This window comes from Halichoerus grypus, chromosome 6, assembly GCF_964656455.1.
Source record: "Halichoerus grypus chromosome 6, mHalGry1.hap1.1, whole genome shotgun sequence".
Classification (NCBI taxonomy): domain Eukaryota; kingdom Metazoa; phylum Chordata; class Mammalia; order Carnivora; family Phocidae; genus Halichoerus; species Halichoerus grypus.
The window spans coordinates 24,466,616-24,478,110 of NC_135717.1; the positions used below are offsets into that span (position 1 = coordinate 24,466,616).

The following is an 11,495-nucleotide window of genomic DNA, read 5'->3' on the forward strand; positions in this document are numbered from 1 at the left end:
CTCACAGGTACTATGAGAGCTAAGTGTTGTAATTACCCCCCTTTACAGAGGAGAAGATGAAAGGGGATTAATTGGCACATAGCTGGAGTCAAGATTCAAATCCTTGGGTGGCTCAGTCGGTTAAGCATTTGCCTTTGGCTTGGGTGGTGGTCCTGGGGTCCTGGGATCGAGCCCCGCATTGGGCTCCCTGCTCAGCTGGGGAGTCTGCTTCTCCCTCTCCCTCTGCCCCTCCCCCTCCACCCCTACTCTGTCTCTCGTTTTTCTCTCTCTCAAATAAACACACAAAATCTTAAAAAGAAGAAAAAAAGATTCAAATCCTGGTCTGGCTTAGCTTTAGAAAGATATTTTAGAGTACCATAAAGGAGGAATAAAGTTCATCAGGAAGATAAATGGGGGTGGGGCAGTTGCCTAGCAGAGGGGACAACACAGTCTGAATATTCTCAGCACAGCTCTGAGTCGTTGAGACAGTGTTCCTATCACTGTTTAACAGCCTGAGTCAATGTTAAATGATGTCATGGCCTTCCTCTAACAAACGGACACATGTCTGACATACAGTGCGTACTCCACACCTCACATTACATGCCCACAGCCCCGGGCTCACCCCTTTGCTTCTTTTTTGGCCCCTCCCACTGGACCGGGTAGCCCCAGGAGCTAGCACAGGCCCAGTCCATGTCAGGTGTGGTGAATATCTGCTGACCAGAATTGGGTCAATGCCTTGCACCTAGAATCTGGGCCTTCTAGCTTCCCCATAAGGGTTCTTTGCATAGCATCGAATGACATGGATGAGTGAGGATGCTGTGTGTGGTTCTTAATGCTTTGTAATCAGCCTGGACTCTTTGACCAACCCCATTTTCTTTCCTTTATGAATAGGGAGTAAGTTGTGGCACTCTCCGTGGAATGAAGATCAAGCCGGGTTCCATCGGGGAAGGCATCCCCCGCCTTCGACGTCCAGGTCTGGTCCTAAAGGCATTTGCTGGGTGCAGTTAGGGCTCAGCTGGGATTGGACAATTGTGGGACACCAGGTGACAGAACCAGCTGTGCCCACTCCACCCCACCCCCACCCCAGTTGTTGTCCTTCTTCCTCTCCTCCTGTTTTCCCGCCGATTTCCTGGGGAGGCTTCAGTTGAGAACTGCAGTATCCTGGGCATGAATGCTGCTCAGCCTGGCAGCCGGAAGCCTCATACACAACAGATGGGACCAGAGCACCTGGAGGGAGCCCTGGCAGCTCTCTCCATCAGCTGGTGCTTCTAGTTTTCCCTGATCTGTGTTTTCTAGCTTGAAGACACGTTTGCCACGTCTGCATGTCCATGAGACCAGTAGACCCATAACTTGGGTTTCACCACTTCCTGACTTCAAACTCTTCTGACAGCTGTAATCTATTTCCCAACAGGGCTCCTCCCCCCATTTATTCTCACCAGTGTCACACAAATAGTCCGGTACTGTGTGGGTGGGGCAGGCGTGTTGGGGTGGCCCTGCAGGGTGGGATTCACAGCCTGTTGTTCCAGATCATTGACGACAAGGGCAACAGCCTGCCGTTCAACACTGAAGGCAACACTGGCATCAGGATGAAGCCCACCAAGCCCATTGGCCTCTTCATGGGCTACGAAGTAAGTGGTGATCCTCACCTGCCCACTTCCAGGCCCCCAAAACCCCTTCAGGAAGCAGTGTGGGTGCTAAGGGGGTGGATACAACTCCGCAACACGAGCCTTCTTCACACCGCCGTTCAGTCACTCCAACACAATGAAGCCTCTTCTAACTAATCTCTAAGCTCCTAGTGTGTTCTCACATCCTTTCCTATCCGAAACCGTCTGACACTTAAGTGCTGACAGGGTAGAAAGAAGCACCCCAGACTTGGGTTCCAATGATCTCTTTTTTTTTTTTTTAAAGATTTTATTTATTTATTTGACAGAGAAAGACACAGTGAGAGAAGGAACACAAGCAGGGGGCGTGGGAGAGGGAGAAGCAGGCTTCCCGCTGAGCAGGGAGCCCGATGTGGGACTTGATCCCGGGACCCTGGGATCATGACCTGAGCCGAAGGCAGAAGCCTAACGACTGAGCCACCCAGGCGCCCATCCAATGATCTCTTGAGGTTGAGTATGCAGGAAGCTTTGACTGAGTTCAGATCCTACAGTCCCACTTACCAACAGGCTGTGCACAAATCTGTTAACCTTGCTGAGCCTCCAGAGAGGACAGTGGTGCCCCCGCTTCACAGAGGAAGAAACTGCAGATTGGAAGCTTTGTATGTTTTCCCCACGTCAAATAAATGGCAGGTCTAGGATTCAAACCCACATCTTTTTGGTTCCCAAACCCTACGTAAGATCCAGGGATTACATAAAACTGTGACAGGCTCTAAGGAAACCTGAAACTCTTGACCAAATTCTCAGCTTCCAAGATTGTCAGGGGAGAGTGGACAGACCTTGAAGTTGATCTCAGACCCGTCTCCTTTCTCCACAGGAACAACCGTTGGTGTCCCTGTTGGCCTCACTCTATGCCTTGGGGGTGGGTGGTGCTGCTCCTTTTGTGCCATTATTGACCAAAAGCAAATAATGCAGGCCCTAGCCTTAATTCACAGTAGTACGATTTTAGGCTTGGATAAAAGAGAAAATAAACAGAGTAACAGATATATAGATCAGTGGTTCTCAACCCTGCCTGTATGTTAGAATCAGTTGAGAAGATTTAAAAAAATAATTCTTGGATCCAACCATAGAGATTCTGGTTAAATTAAACTGGGATGGTCCAGAGCAACATCAGTTTTTTTTTTAGTTGGAAATAACATATTTTATTTTACAAAGATGTCCTCCTCTATGCCCACACCTATGTAGATATATACCCCATTTCACATGCTCTCTTGACTATATGTTGTCACTCCTCCACTGAGATTTGTTTGCTTTTTTCCTTTCTTTTCTTTACTGAGGTAAAATATATAAAATTTACCCTTTTCACCATTTTTAAGCATACAATTCAGCAGCACTGAGTAAATCACAACATTGTACAGTTACCACCATGCATCTCCAGAAATTTTTTCCATCCCAAATGGAGACTCTGTTCCCATTAAATAATAACTCCCCCCTCCTCCTCATATCCCCAGCATTTGGTAACCTTTAATACACTTTTTGGCTTTAAGAATTTGCCTATTTTAGTTACCTCTATTAAGTGGAATTTTACAACATTTGCCCTTTTGTGTCTGGCTTATCTCACCTAGCACATGTTTTCAAGGTTCATCCATGTTGTAGCGTGTGACCAAATGTCATTTTTTTTCAGGCTGAATGGTATTGTATGGGTGTACCATATTTTGTATATCCATCAATTTCTTAATAGACATTTAGATTATTTCCATCTTTTGGCTACTGTGAATAATGCTGCAATGAACATTGGTGTACAAGTATCCGTTTTGAGTTCCTGCTTTCACTTCTTTTGGATATATACCTGAAAGTGGAATTGCTGCATCATATGGTAATTCTATATTTAACTTTTTTTTAAAAGATTTTATTTATTTATTTGACAGAGAGAGAGAGACAGCGAGACAGTGAAAGAGGGAATATAAGCAGGGGGGAGTGGGAGAGGGAGAAGCAGACTCCACGCTGAGCAGGGAGCCTGATGTGGGGCTTGATGCCAGGACCCTGGGATCATGACCCGAGCCAAAGGCAGACGCCCAATGACTGAGCCACCCTGGCGCCCCTATATTTAACTTTTTGAGGAACTGCCAAAATGTTTTCCACAGTGGCTGCACCATTTTATATTTCTATCAGCAATGTACAAGTGTTCCGGTTTCTCCATATCCTTGCTAAACCTTGTTATTTTCAGGTTTGTTTGTTTGTTTTGTGTGTATAATAGTCATTCTACCGCATGTGATGTGGTATCTCATTGTGGTTTTGATTTTCATCTCCCTAATGACTAGTGATGTTGAGCATCTTTTCATGTGCTTATTGGCCATTTGTGTACCTTCTCTGGAGAATTGTCTATTCAAGTCCTTTGCCTATTTTTAAAATTGGGTTGTTTGTTTTGTTGTTGATTTGTAAGAGCTCTTTATATATTCTGAATATGAACCCCTCATAAGATATATGCTTTGCAAATATTTTCTCCCATTCAGTGCATTGTCTTTTCACTCTTTTGATAGTGTCCTTTCAAGTAAAATTCTAAAAATTTGATGAGGAACATTTTATCTATTTTTTTCTTTTGTTTCCTGTGCTTTCGGTGTCATAGTCAATAAATAATTGTCAAATCCAAAATCATGAAGACTTCCCCCTATGTTTTCTTCTAAGAGTTTCAGAATTTTAGCTCTTGTGTTTAGGTTTTTGATCCATTTTGAGTTAATTTGTGTATATGGTGTATAAGGTAACTGCATTCGTTTGCATCTGAACATCTAAGTTTCTCAGTGCCATTTGTTGAAAAGATTGACTCTTCCCACTGAATGGTCTTGGCATTTTTGCCTAAAAGCCATTGACAATATATGTGAGGATTTCTTTCTGGGTTCTCTATTTTATTCCAATCATCTATGTGTCTTTTTTTTTTTTATGCCAGTTTTGTATGGGTGTACCATATTTTGTATATCCATCAATTTCTTAATAGACATTTAGATTATTTCCAGTATAGTTTTGCAGTAAGTTTAAAAATCAGTAGTGTAAGCTCTTCTCCCTGGAAAGAAGAACTTTCTTCTCCCTTTAAAAGATTGTCTTGGCTATCTGGGATCTGTCAAGATTTCATATGAAATCTATAGTTTTGCAGTAAGTTTAAAAATCAGTAGTGTAAGCTCTTCTCCCTGGAAAGAAGAACTTTCTTCTCCCTTTAAAAGTTTGTCTTGGCTATCTGGGATCTGTCAAGATTTCATATGAAATCTATAGTTTTGCAGTAAGTTTAAAAATCAGTAGTGTAAGCTCTTCTCCCTGAAAAGAAGAACTTTCTTCTCCCTTTAAAAGATTGTCTTGGCTATTTGGGATCCGTCAAGATCTCATATGAATTTTAGGATGAATATTTCTATACCACTGAGATTTTGATAGGGAGTGCATTGAACCTGAAGATGGCTTTGGGTAGTATTGTCATCTTAATATTAAGTCTCCAATTAATACAGTATGTCTTTCCATTTATTGATACCTTCTTTCATTTCTTTCAGCAAAAATTTTTATTTTTCAGTGTACAAGTCTTTCACTTCCTTGACTAAATTTATTCTTAGTATTATATTCATTTTGTTGCTATTCTAAATAGAATCATTTTTTAATTTCTTTTGTCCATATATAATTTTTTCTGTTTTTTAGTTCTTTGTTCATTTTTTCTCTTAGTTTTTGATCATTTAACACGTTTGACTTATTATTTCTTCCAAGTTTTTATTTAAATTCCACTTAGTCAACATACAGTGCAATATTAGTTCCAGGTACAGAATTTAGTGATTCATCACTTACATACATCAGCCAGTGCTCATCCTAAGGCGTGCACTCCTTAATCCCCATCACCTATTTCACCCATCCCCCTGCCCCCCCCCTCTGGTTACCATCACTTTGTTCTCTACAGTTAAGAGTCAGTTTCTTAGCTTTCCCCTCTTTTTTCCCCAATGTTCATTTGTTTTGTTTCTTAAATTCCACATATGAGTGAACTCTAGAAATCAGATTCTCCCACTTCCCTGGGGGTTGAGGTTGCTGGGGTTTCATTGTTTTGTTTTTGATTTTGGACTGTTGAAGGCTATCATAGTCCTTTGTTGTGGTACTTTTGCAGATTCTTTAAAGACTATTGTTTGTCATGTGTGATTACTGAGGTTTCTGATCCTTTAGCTCGTGTTCAGTTAATGTTTTGACAGAGATTTCCTTGAGGGACAGGAGCTCAAATGAACAAAGAAAAACATCACCAACCAAAAAAGAAGAGAGAACAACCACTGTGCAGATTGGCTCTGTGCTGGGATACTCCTTCACCACTTAGCTGGACTTGCTCTGAGCCTAGGGATCAGCCTGAGATGAAAGCTTAAGGTTTTCTCAGGACTTTGCTGAGCATGCATCTTGCCCAGGCATGTTCATGGCTGTCTTAATTCCCCCATGCATATAGCTGTCTTGAACATCCTAATTTCAAAGACAAAAAACAAAAACCCCCCCAAAACTCACTCCAGCATCTCCCCCAGACCTTGATGGCCTATTGTATATCTCCACCCATAATCTCTTACTTCAGGCAACTTCACTTTTGTAGTTTGCCTGGTAGCTTCTATGAGCCGTGCTTGCTGCTTTTTTCTGAGTTACATAAAGTGAGTTCCTTGCACCTGTCCTTCAGGCAGCCCCCCAGATAGGTTAGAAAAGATGCACACAATAATCATTATTTTACTTTAAAACATCTGTTTTTTGGGGGCACCTGAGTGGCTCAGTCGTTAAGCATCTGCCTTCGGTTCAGGTCATGATCCCAGGGTCCTGGGATAGAGCCCCGCATCGGGCTCCCTGCTCCGCGGGAAGCCTGCTTCTCCCTCTCCCACTCCCCTTGCTTGTGTTCCCTCTCTCGCTGTGTCTCTCTCTGTCAAATAAATAAATAAAATCTTTAAAAAAAATAAAACATATGTTTTTTAAAAAGTTAATCGGTATCACAAATGGAAAACAGTATGATTTGCCAAAAACAGAAGGCAATTAAACTATAACTACAATGCAAACAAAACAATTTTTCTTGAATTCTAGCTAAACCCTGTTCCCACTAAAAGCTCCAGTCCTGAAACTTACTCTTGGTAGTTCCAGAGCTTTTAAAAACATGTCAGACAGTCTCCTTAATACAATCAGAACAATTGGAAGGGAACCTAAAATGGGATGTCATTCAATGTTTGTTTTGTTTTTTTTTCCTGGACCCTTATCAAATCATTTCGTGTTTCATGAGAGGGATGATCTCAACACATTGCTTAGTGGTTGAGTACAAAGGCTGTGGAGCAAGTACCAACCCTACCACTGACCAGCTGAGTGACTTTGAGTGAGTTATTGTGCTTCTCTGAGCATTCATTTCTTCTGTTATGGCCTATAAAAATCTAGCCTCACATAAAACCTGCACATGAATGTTGAGAGCAGCTTTATTCACAATAGCCCCAAACTGGAAACAACCCAGATGCCCTTCAATGGGTTGACACCCAAACTGTGGTTCATCCATAACATGAAGTACCATTTAGCAGTAAATAGAACAAAGTATTGATGAACATAAGAAGCTGGATGAATTTCCAGAAAATTATACTGAGTGAAAAAAATAAAAACAGAGCTAGTCCCAAAAGATTACATACTATAGGATTCCATTTATGTAACATTCTTAAAGTGACAAAATTATAAAACTAGGGAATAGATCAGTCCCTGTCAAGGGCTTAGGGATTTGGAGGGAGGGAAAAGATGAGGGAGATGGGTGTAGATATAAAAGAGCAACACAGGAGATCCTCAGGATGACGGGAGTCTTCTGTAACTTGACTCTGGTGGGGGATGCACATTTGATAAAATACACGTAGACACACACAAAAAAGTAAAAGTAAACTGGGAGATCTAAGTGAGATTGGTGGACTGTAGCAATGTCAATATCCTGGTTGTGATATTGAACTGTAGTTTTGCAAGATGCTACCATTGGAGAAAACTGAGTAAGTGGCACACAGGATCTCTCTGTGTTATTTCTTATAACTGCATGCAAATATATAATTGTCTTTTTAAAAAAGATTTATTTATTTATTTGAGAGAGAGAGAGAGAACATGTATTCATGCATGTGTGCATTAGTTAGGGAAGGGGTGGAGGGAGACAGAGAATCTCAAGCAGGCTCCATGCTGAGTGCAGAGCCCTACACAGGGCTCGATCTCACAACCCTGAGATTATGACCTGAGCAGAAATCAAGAGTTATCCGCCCAACCGAATGAGCCACCCAGGTACCCTGCAAATATACAATGATCTTAAAATAAACAGTTTAATTAGAAAAATAAAAGCCTTGTAGGTTTTCTGGGAGGATCAGATGATGTAGTATTTTGGGAAGGAAATTCATTTAACAAAAGTTTATTGACACCTCTCATTTGTCCAGGCACTATGTGAATGCTAAGCTGAGAACAAGTAAATAAAATACACAGGGTCCATGTTCTAGTGGAAATTTTGTTATACTAGAGTGCCACACAAAAGTGAGTTGTTACTTTAAGAAATTATCCTTAAAATTGGCTCAATATTGTTCACTAATTGACAAGTAGTGTTCATTGAGTACTTGGATATAATGAAAATAGACTCAGAGAGATTACAAAACTTGCCCAGGTGCCAAGTAGAGCCAGGAGCGGGATCCAGACCCAGATCTGAGCACCAGGTTGTGGCTCATCATCTCTAAACTCATTGCCTTCAACAAAGGGGTATTGTTGTCTTTGCAGGACAACCCAGTAAAGACAGCCGAAGTGGCGTGTGGGGACTTTTACAACTCTGGAGATAGAGCAACTATGGATGAAGAGGGCTACATCTGGTTCCTGGGGAGGAACGATGACATCATCAATGCCTCTGGGTAGGTATGGCTGACCTGAGCCGGGAGGCATCACCCTCACATGCCTCATGGGATCTAGCTTGTTCTGACATTCATCCAAGCTTGGTGATGGTTAGCTCAGTCTAACTCTGAGCAGAGCTCTGTCCGTGGGGCCCTTTTCTGGGGATACCTGTGTACCTCCCCCAAGCCCTGCATCCAGAAAAGTCTATCAAAATGTAGTTCAAGAGGTCTGCAAGGCGAACCATAATGAGACATTATGCAATTTAAGGAATTTGGAAGGAAGACGTTACTTAGGCCCTTTTTGGTTGAGGAAGCTTCCTCTATGTTTGGCTCCTCTAATGGGACACAACAATCACTGAAAATTTTAATAATAGATAACAACAACATAAACCTTTATGAGGCACTTACTATGGGGACGCACACTCTGCAGTGCTTTATATAACCCAGCTCTCAATGCTAGAAGGTAGATGCAATTTTGCCATTTTACAGATGAAGGAACTGGGTTACTGACTAGTGAATAAAGTTCCTTAAAGTTTCAAAGAGTGCTGGGTACAACCAAGATTTACCAAAGCTGTCTGGCTCCAAGTCAGTCGTCCCTAAACCTTAACGTGATTTGGAAGAAAAAAAAAATGACACATTGTACCAGAGTAACAAGTTCTCTTGGATATTTCAGGGAAGTTGAGTGTGTTTACCTTTTAAATTTCTAAAACATGCTAATATAATGGGGAAGAGTATGCAGAATTTGCATGAATGTTTAAGATAAAGGCCGAGGCTTCTACTAGGTTTCATGCCAAGGGAAGCTGCTTGAGCCCAGCCCCAGAGCTCGGGGAGGACTAAACATTCACCCTCCTCCCTGAGCAGAGACAGTGAGGTGAGAAACTCTGGGGAGCATGTGAGTGTTGTATTTCTCAGCACGGAGTGCCCATTCTTCACGTTTGGGGCCCATGACAGAGCCAGGGCACAGGTATCTGGCTTCCTGTGACAGTTATCCTATGTGACAAGGGACGAGGTGACCCTCCAAAACATGAGACTTGAGGGCCTGGGTCACCCGGCCCTGGCAGCCACTCAGAAACCAAGGAGCCATTGATCCTGCAGGTACCGCATCGGGCCCGCAGAGGTGGAGAATGCCCTGGCCGAACACCCGGCTGTGGCTGAATCAGCTGTGGTGAGCAGCCTGGACCCAATTCGAAGGGAGGTAAGGAGGAGGACACAGAGGTCATCGTGTCTGTGTGTGGGCACCAAGGCAGGTGCGGGGAAACCTTCCTCCCGGTCCTGTCTCTCCAACCTTGGACCTAGGGTGGAGGGGGGCCCCCCCGGGGTGTGCATGTGCATTTACACTGTGTGGCCACCAGAGAGCAGTGTGGCCTCAACCATGTGTGACAGAACATGATGCTTGTGAGTGTGGCTTGCAGCTGGGGCTACTGCTGCCCATCTCCTAATTTCTGAGCCCTTCCTACCTGCCGGCTCATTTCACCCCCCTCACAGCAACCTCATTAATTAAGGACTCTGAGACCCTTTTTTACAGGGAAAGAAACAAGCATAAGGAGATTAAATAAGTTGCCTGATCACAAAGCTGTTAAGTGGTGGAGCCAGAATGGGAATCTGAGCAGTCTGGCTCCAGAGCAAGCATTCATTGATTCACTGTGTGCTGAGCACCTACTCTGGACAAGGCCCTGTGCCCTGTAGAAGCGACATGAATAATAGGAACGTAGTTAATCACCACCATTGATTTAATGCCCACAGAACTCTACCTACAATAATAGTGAAAATGGTGATGATAATGATAGGAATAAAAATCAGTTGAAACGAGCTTCGTGGTTTATATGAATGATCTCGATGAATCTTGAGAGCCATGCCCTGAGGAATGAAGCCGTGCTGTCCCCACATCAGAGAAGGACATGGAGGCTGAGGGAGGTGAAGTAATTTTCCAAGGCAGAGAGTAGAAATTGGAAGTATGGACACTGGTCCTGTTCTTTTCCAGGGGCTCAACTGTCAACTTGTTTTTCCATTTACTTAATACACATTGACTTTTTAGACTCTACACTTGGTTGCCACTCCCCCTGAGCCTCCACTCTGGTTCTGTGCTGCAGGTGGGGAAGGCATTTATTGTCCTGACCCCGGAATTCCTCTCCCATGGCCGGGACCAGCTCACCAAGGAGCTGCAGCAGCATGTGAAGTCAGTGACAGCCCCGTAGAAGTACCCCAGGAAGGTGAGTGAGGGCAGAGGGATGGGGTCTGGTCCCCTCCAGTGGGCCCTGGGCTCTGCTGCCCCAAATCTCCTAGGGTCGCTGAGGTGAAGCTGATGTAGCCCATGGAATGAGCATTTTTCTCTACCGAAGAAGCATTCAACTTAGGGGTTTAGGGGAGATCCATCTTAATCATGGAAACCTCTATCCTGTGTCAGAAAACAAAAAGGCTGACAAAAAACCTACAGAAAAAAATCAGCCAAGAGCCTAGAAATATCCAAGAAGGTTATTTGAAATCTTTCACAATATGAAAAAGACATTCAAGTCAACAACTGCCACACTTGTAAAAAACATTATTTGTAGTAAGAAATATATTCTAAATTGAAGCCCAGTACATATATAGATACATAACAAACAAAAGTTAACAAAATAATATTTATTGTAGCATAAAATACATTCTGAGAGGTTTTTTTTCTACCTCATTTGTTTTCAGTGCCATGTGCGAACTATGAAAATGTCCAACAATAGAGAAATGATTAAATTATTCGTGGTAATTAATGCTGTCCTATAATTTAAAAAGATGATGCAGATCTCTTATTTGTAACATAAAAAACATCACAAAAATATATTATTAAGAGAAAAAAGCAGGCTGTGAATAAATATACATGTTATCTGACTTGTTGAAAAACCACGTTTGCAAGGATACATGGGTGAAAAATTTAACGTGTCTTTCTTTTGTAATAATACATTGCTGTGCTTTCTGAGTGTTTACCCAAAGGTAGATAGCTAATATTTATTGAACATGTGTGCCAGGGGCTGGACTCAAAGCTCTACATGTATTATTTCATTTAATCCCCCCAAACCTGAGATGGCAT

The 11,495-nt window shown here is 42.6% G+C and overlaps 1 protein-coding gene across 6 annotated transcripts in view; it reads left to right on the forward strand.

The window, feature by feature from the left end:
- LOC118523448 (uncharacterized) overlaps window positions 1-11,495 on the forward strand; it is a 36,497-nt gene that overhangs the window by 1,943 nt on the left and 23,059 nt on the right. The window contains exons 1-5 of one of the 6 annotated variants that reach the window (XM_078074744.1): window positions 865-952; window positions 1,506-1,607; window positions 8,328-8,455; window positions 9,530-9,629; window positions 10,525-10,644. The gene's annotated coding sequence lies outside the window, so the exon portion shown is untranslated. Of the gene's footprint in view, window positions 1-858; window positions 1,608-3,385; window positions 3,454-6,907; window positions 6,925-8,327; window positions 8,456-9,529; window positions 9,630-10,524; window positions 10,645-11,495 lie in introns of those variants that run through there. The other 5 variants (XM_078074743.1, XM_078074745.1, XM_078074748.1 and 2 more) reach the window with 5 other exon arrangements.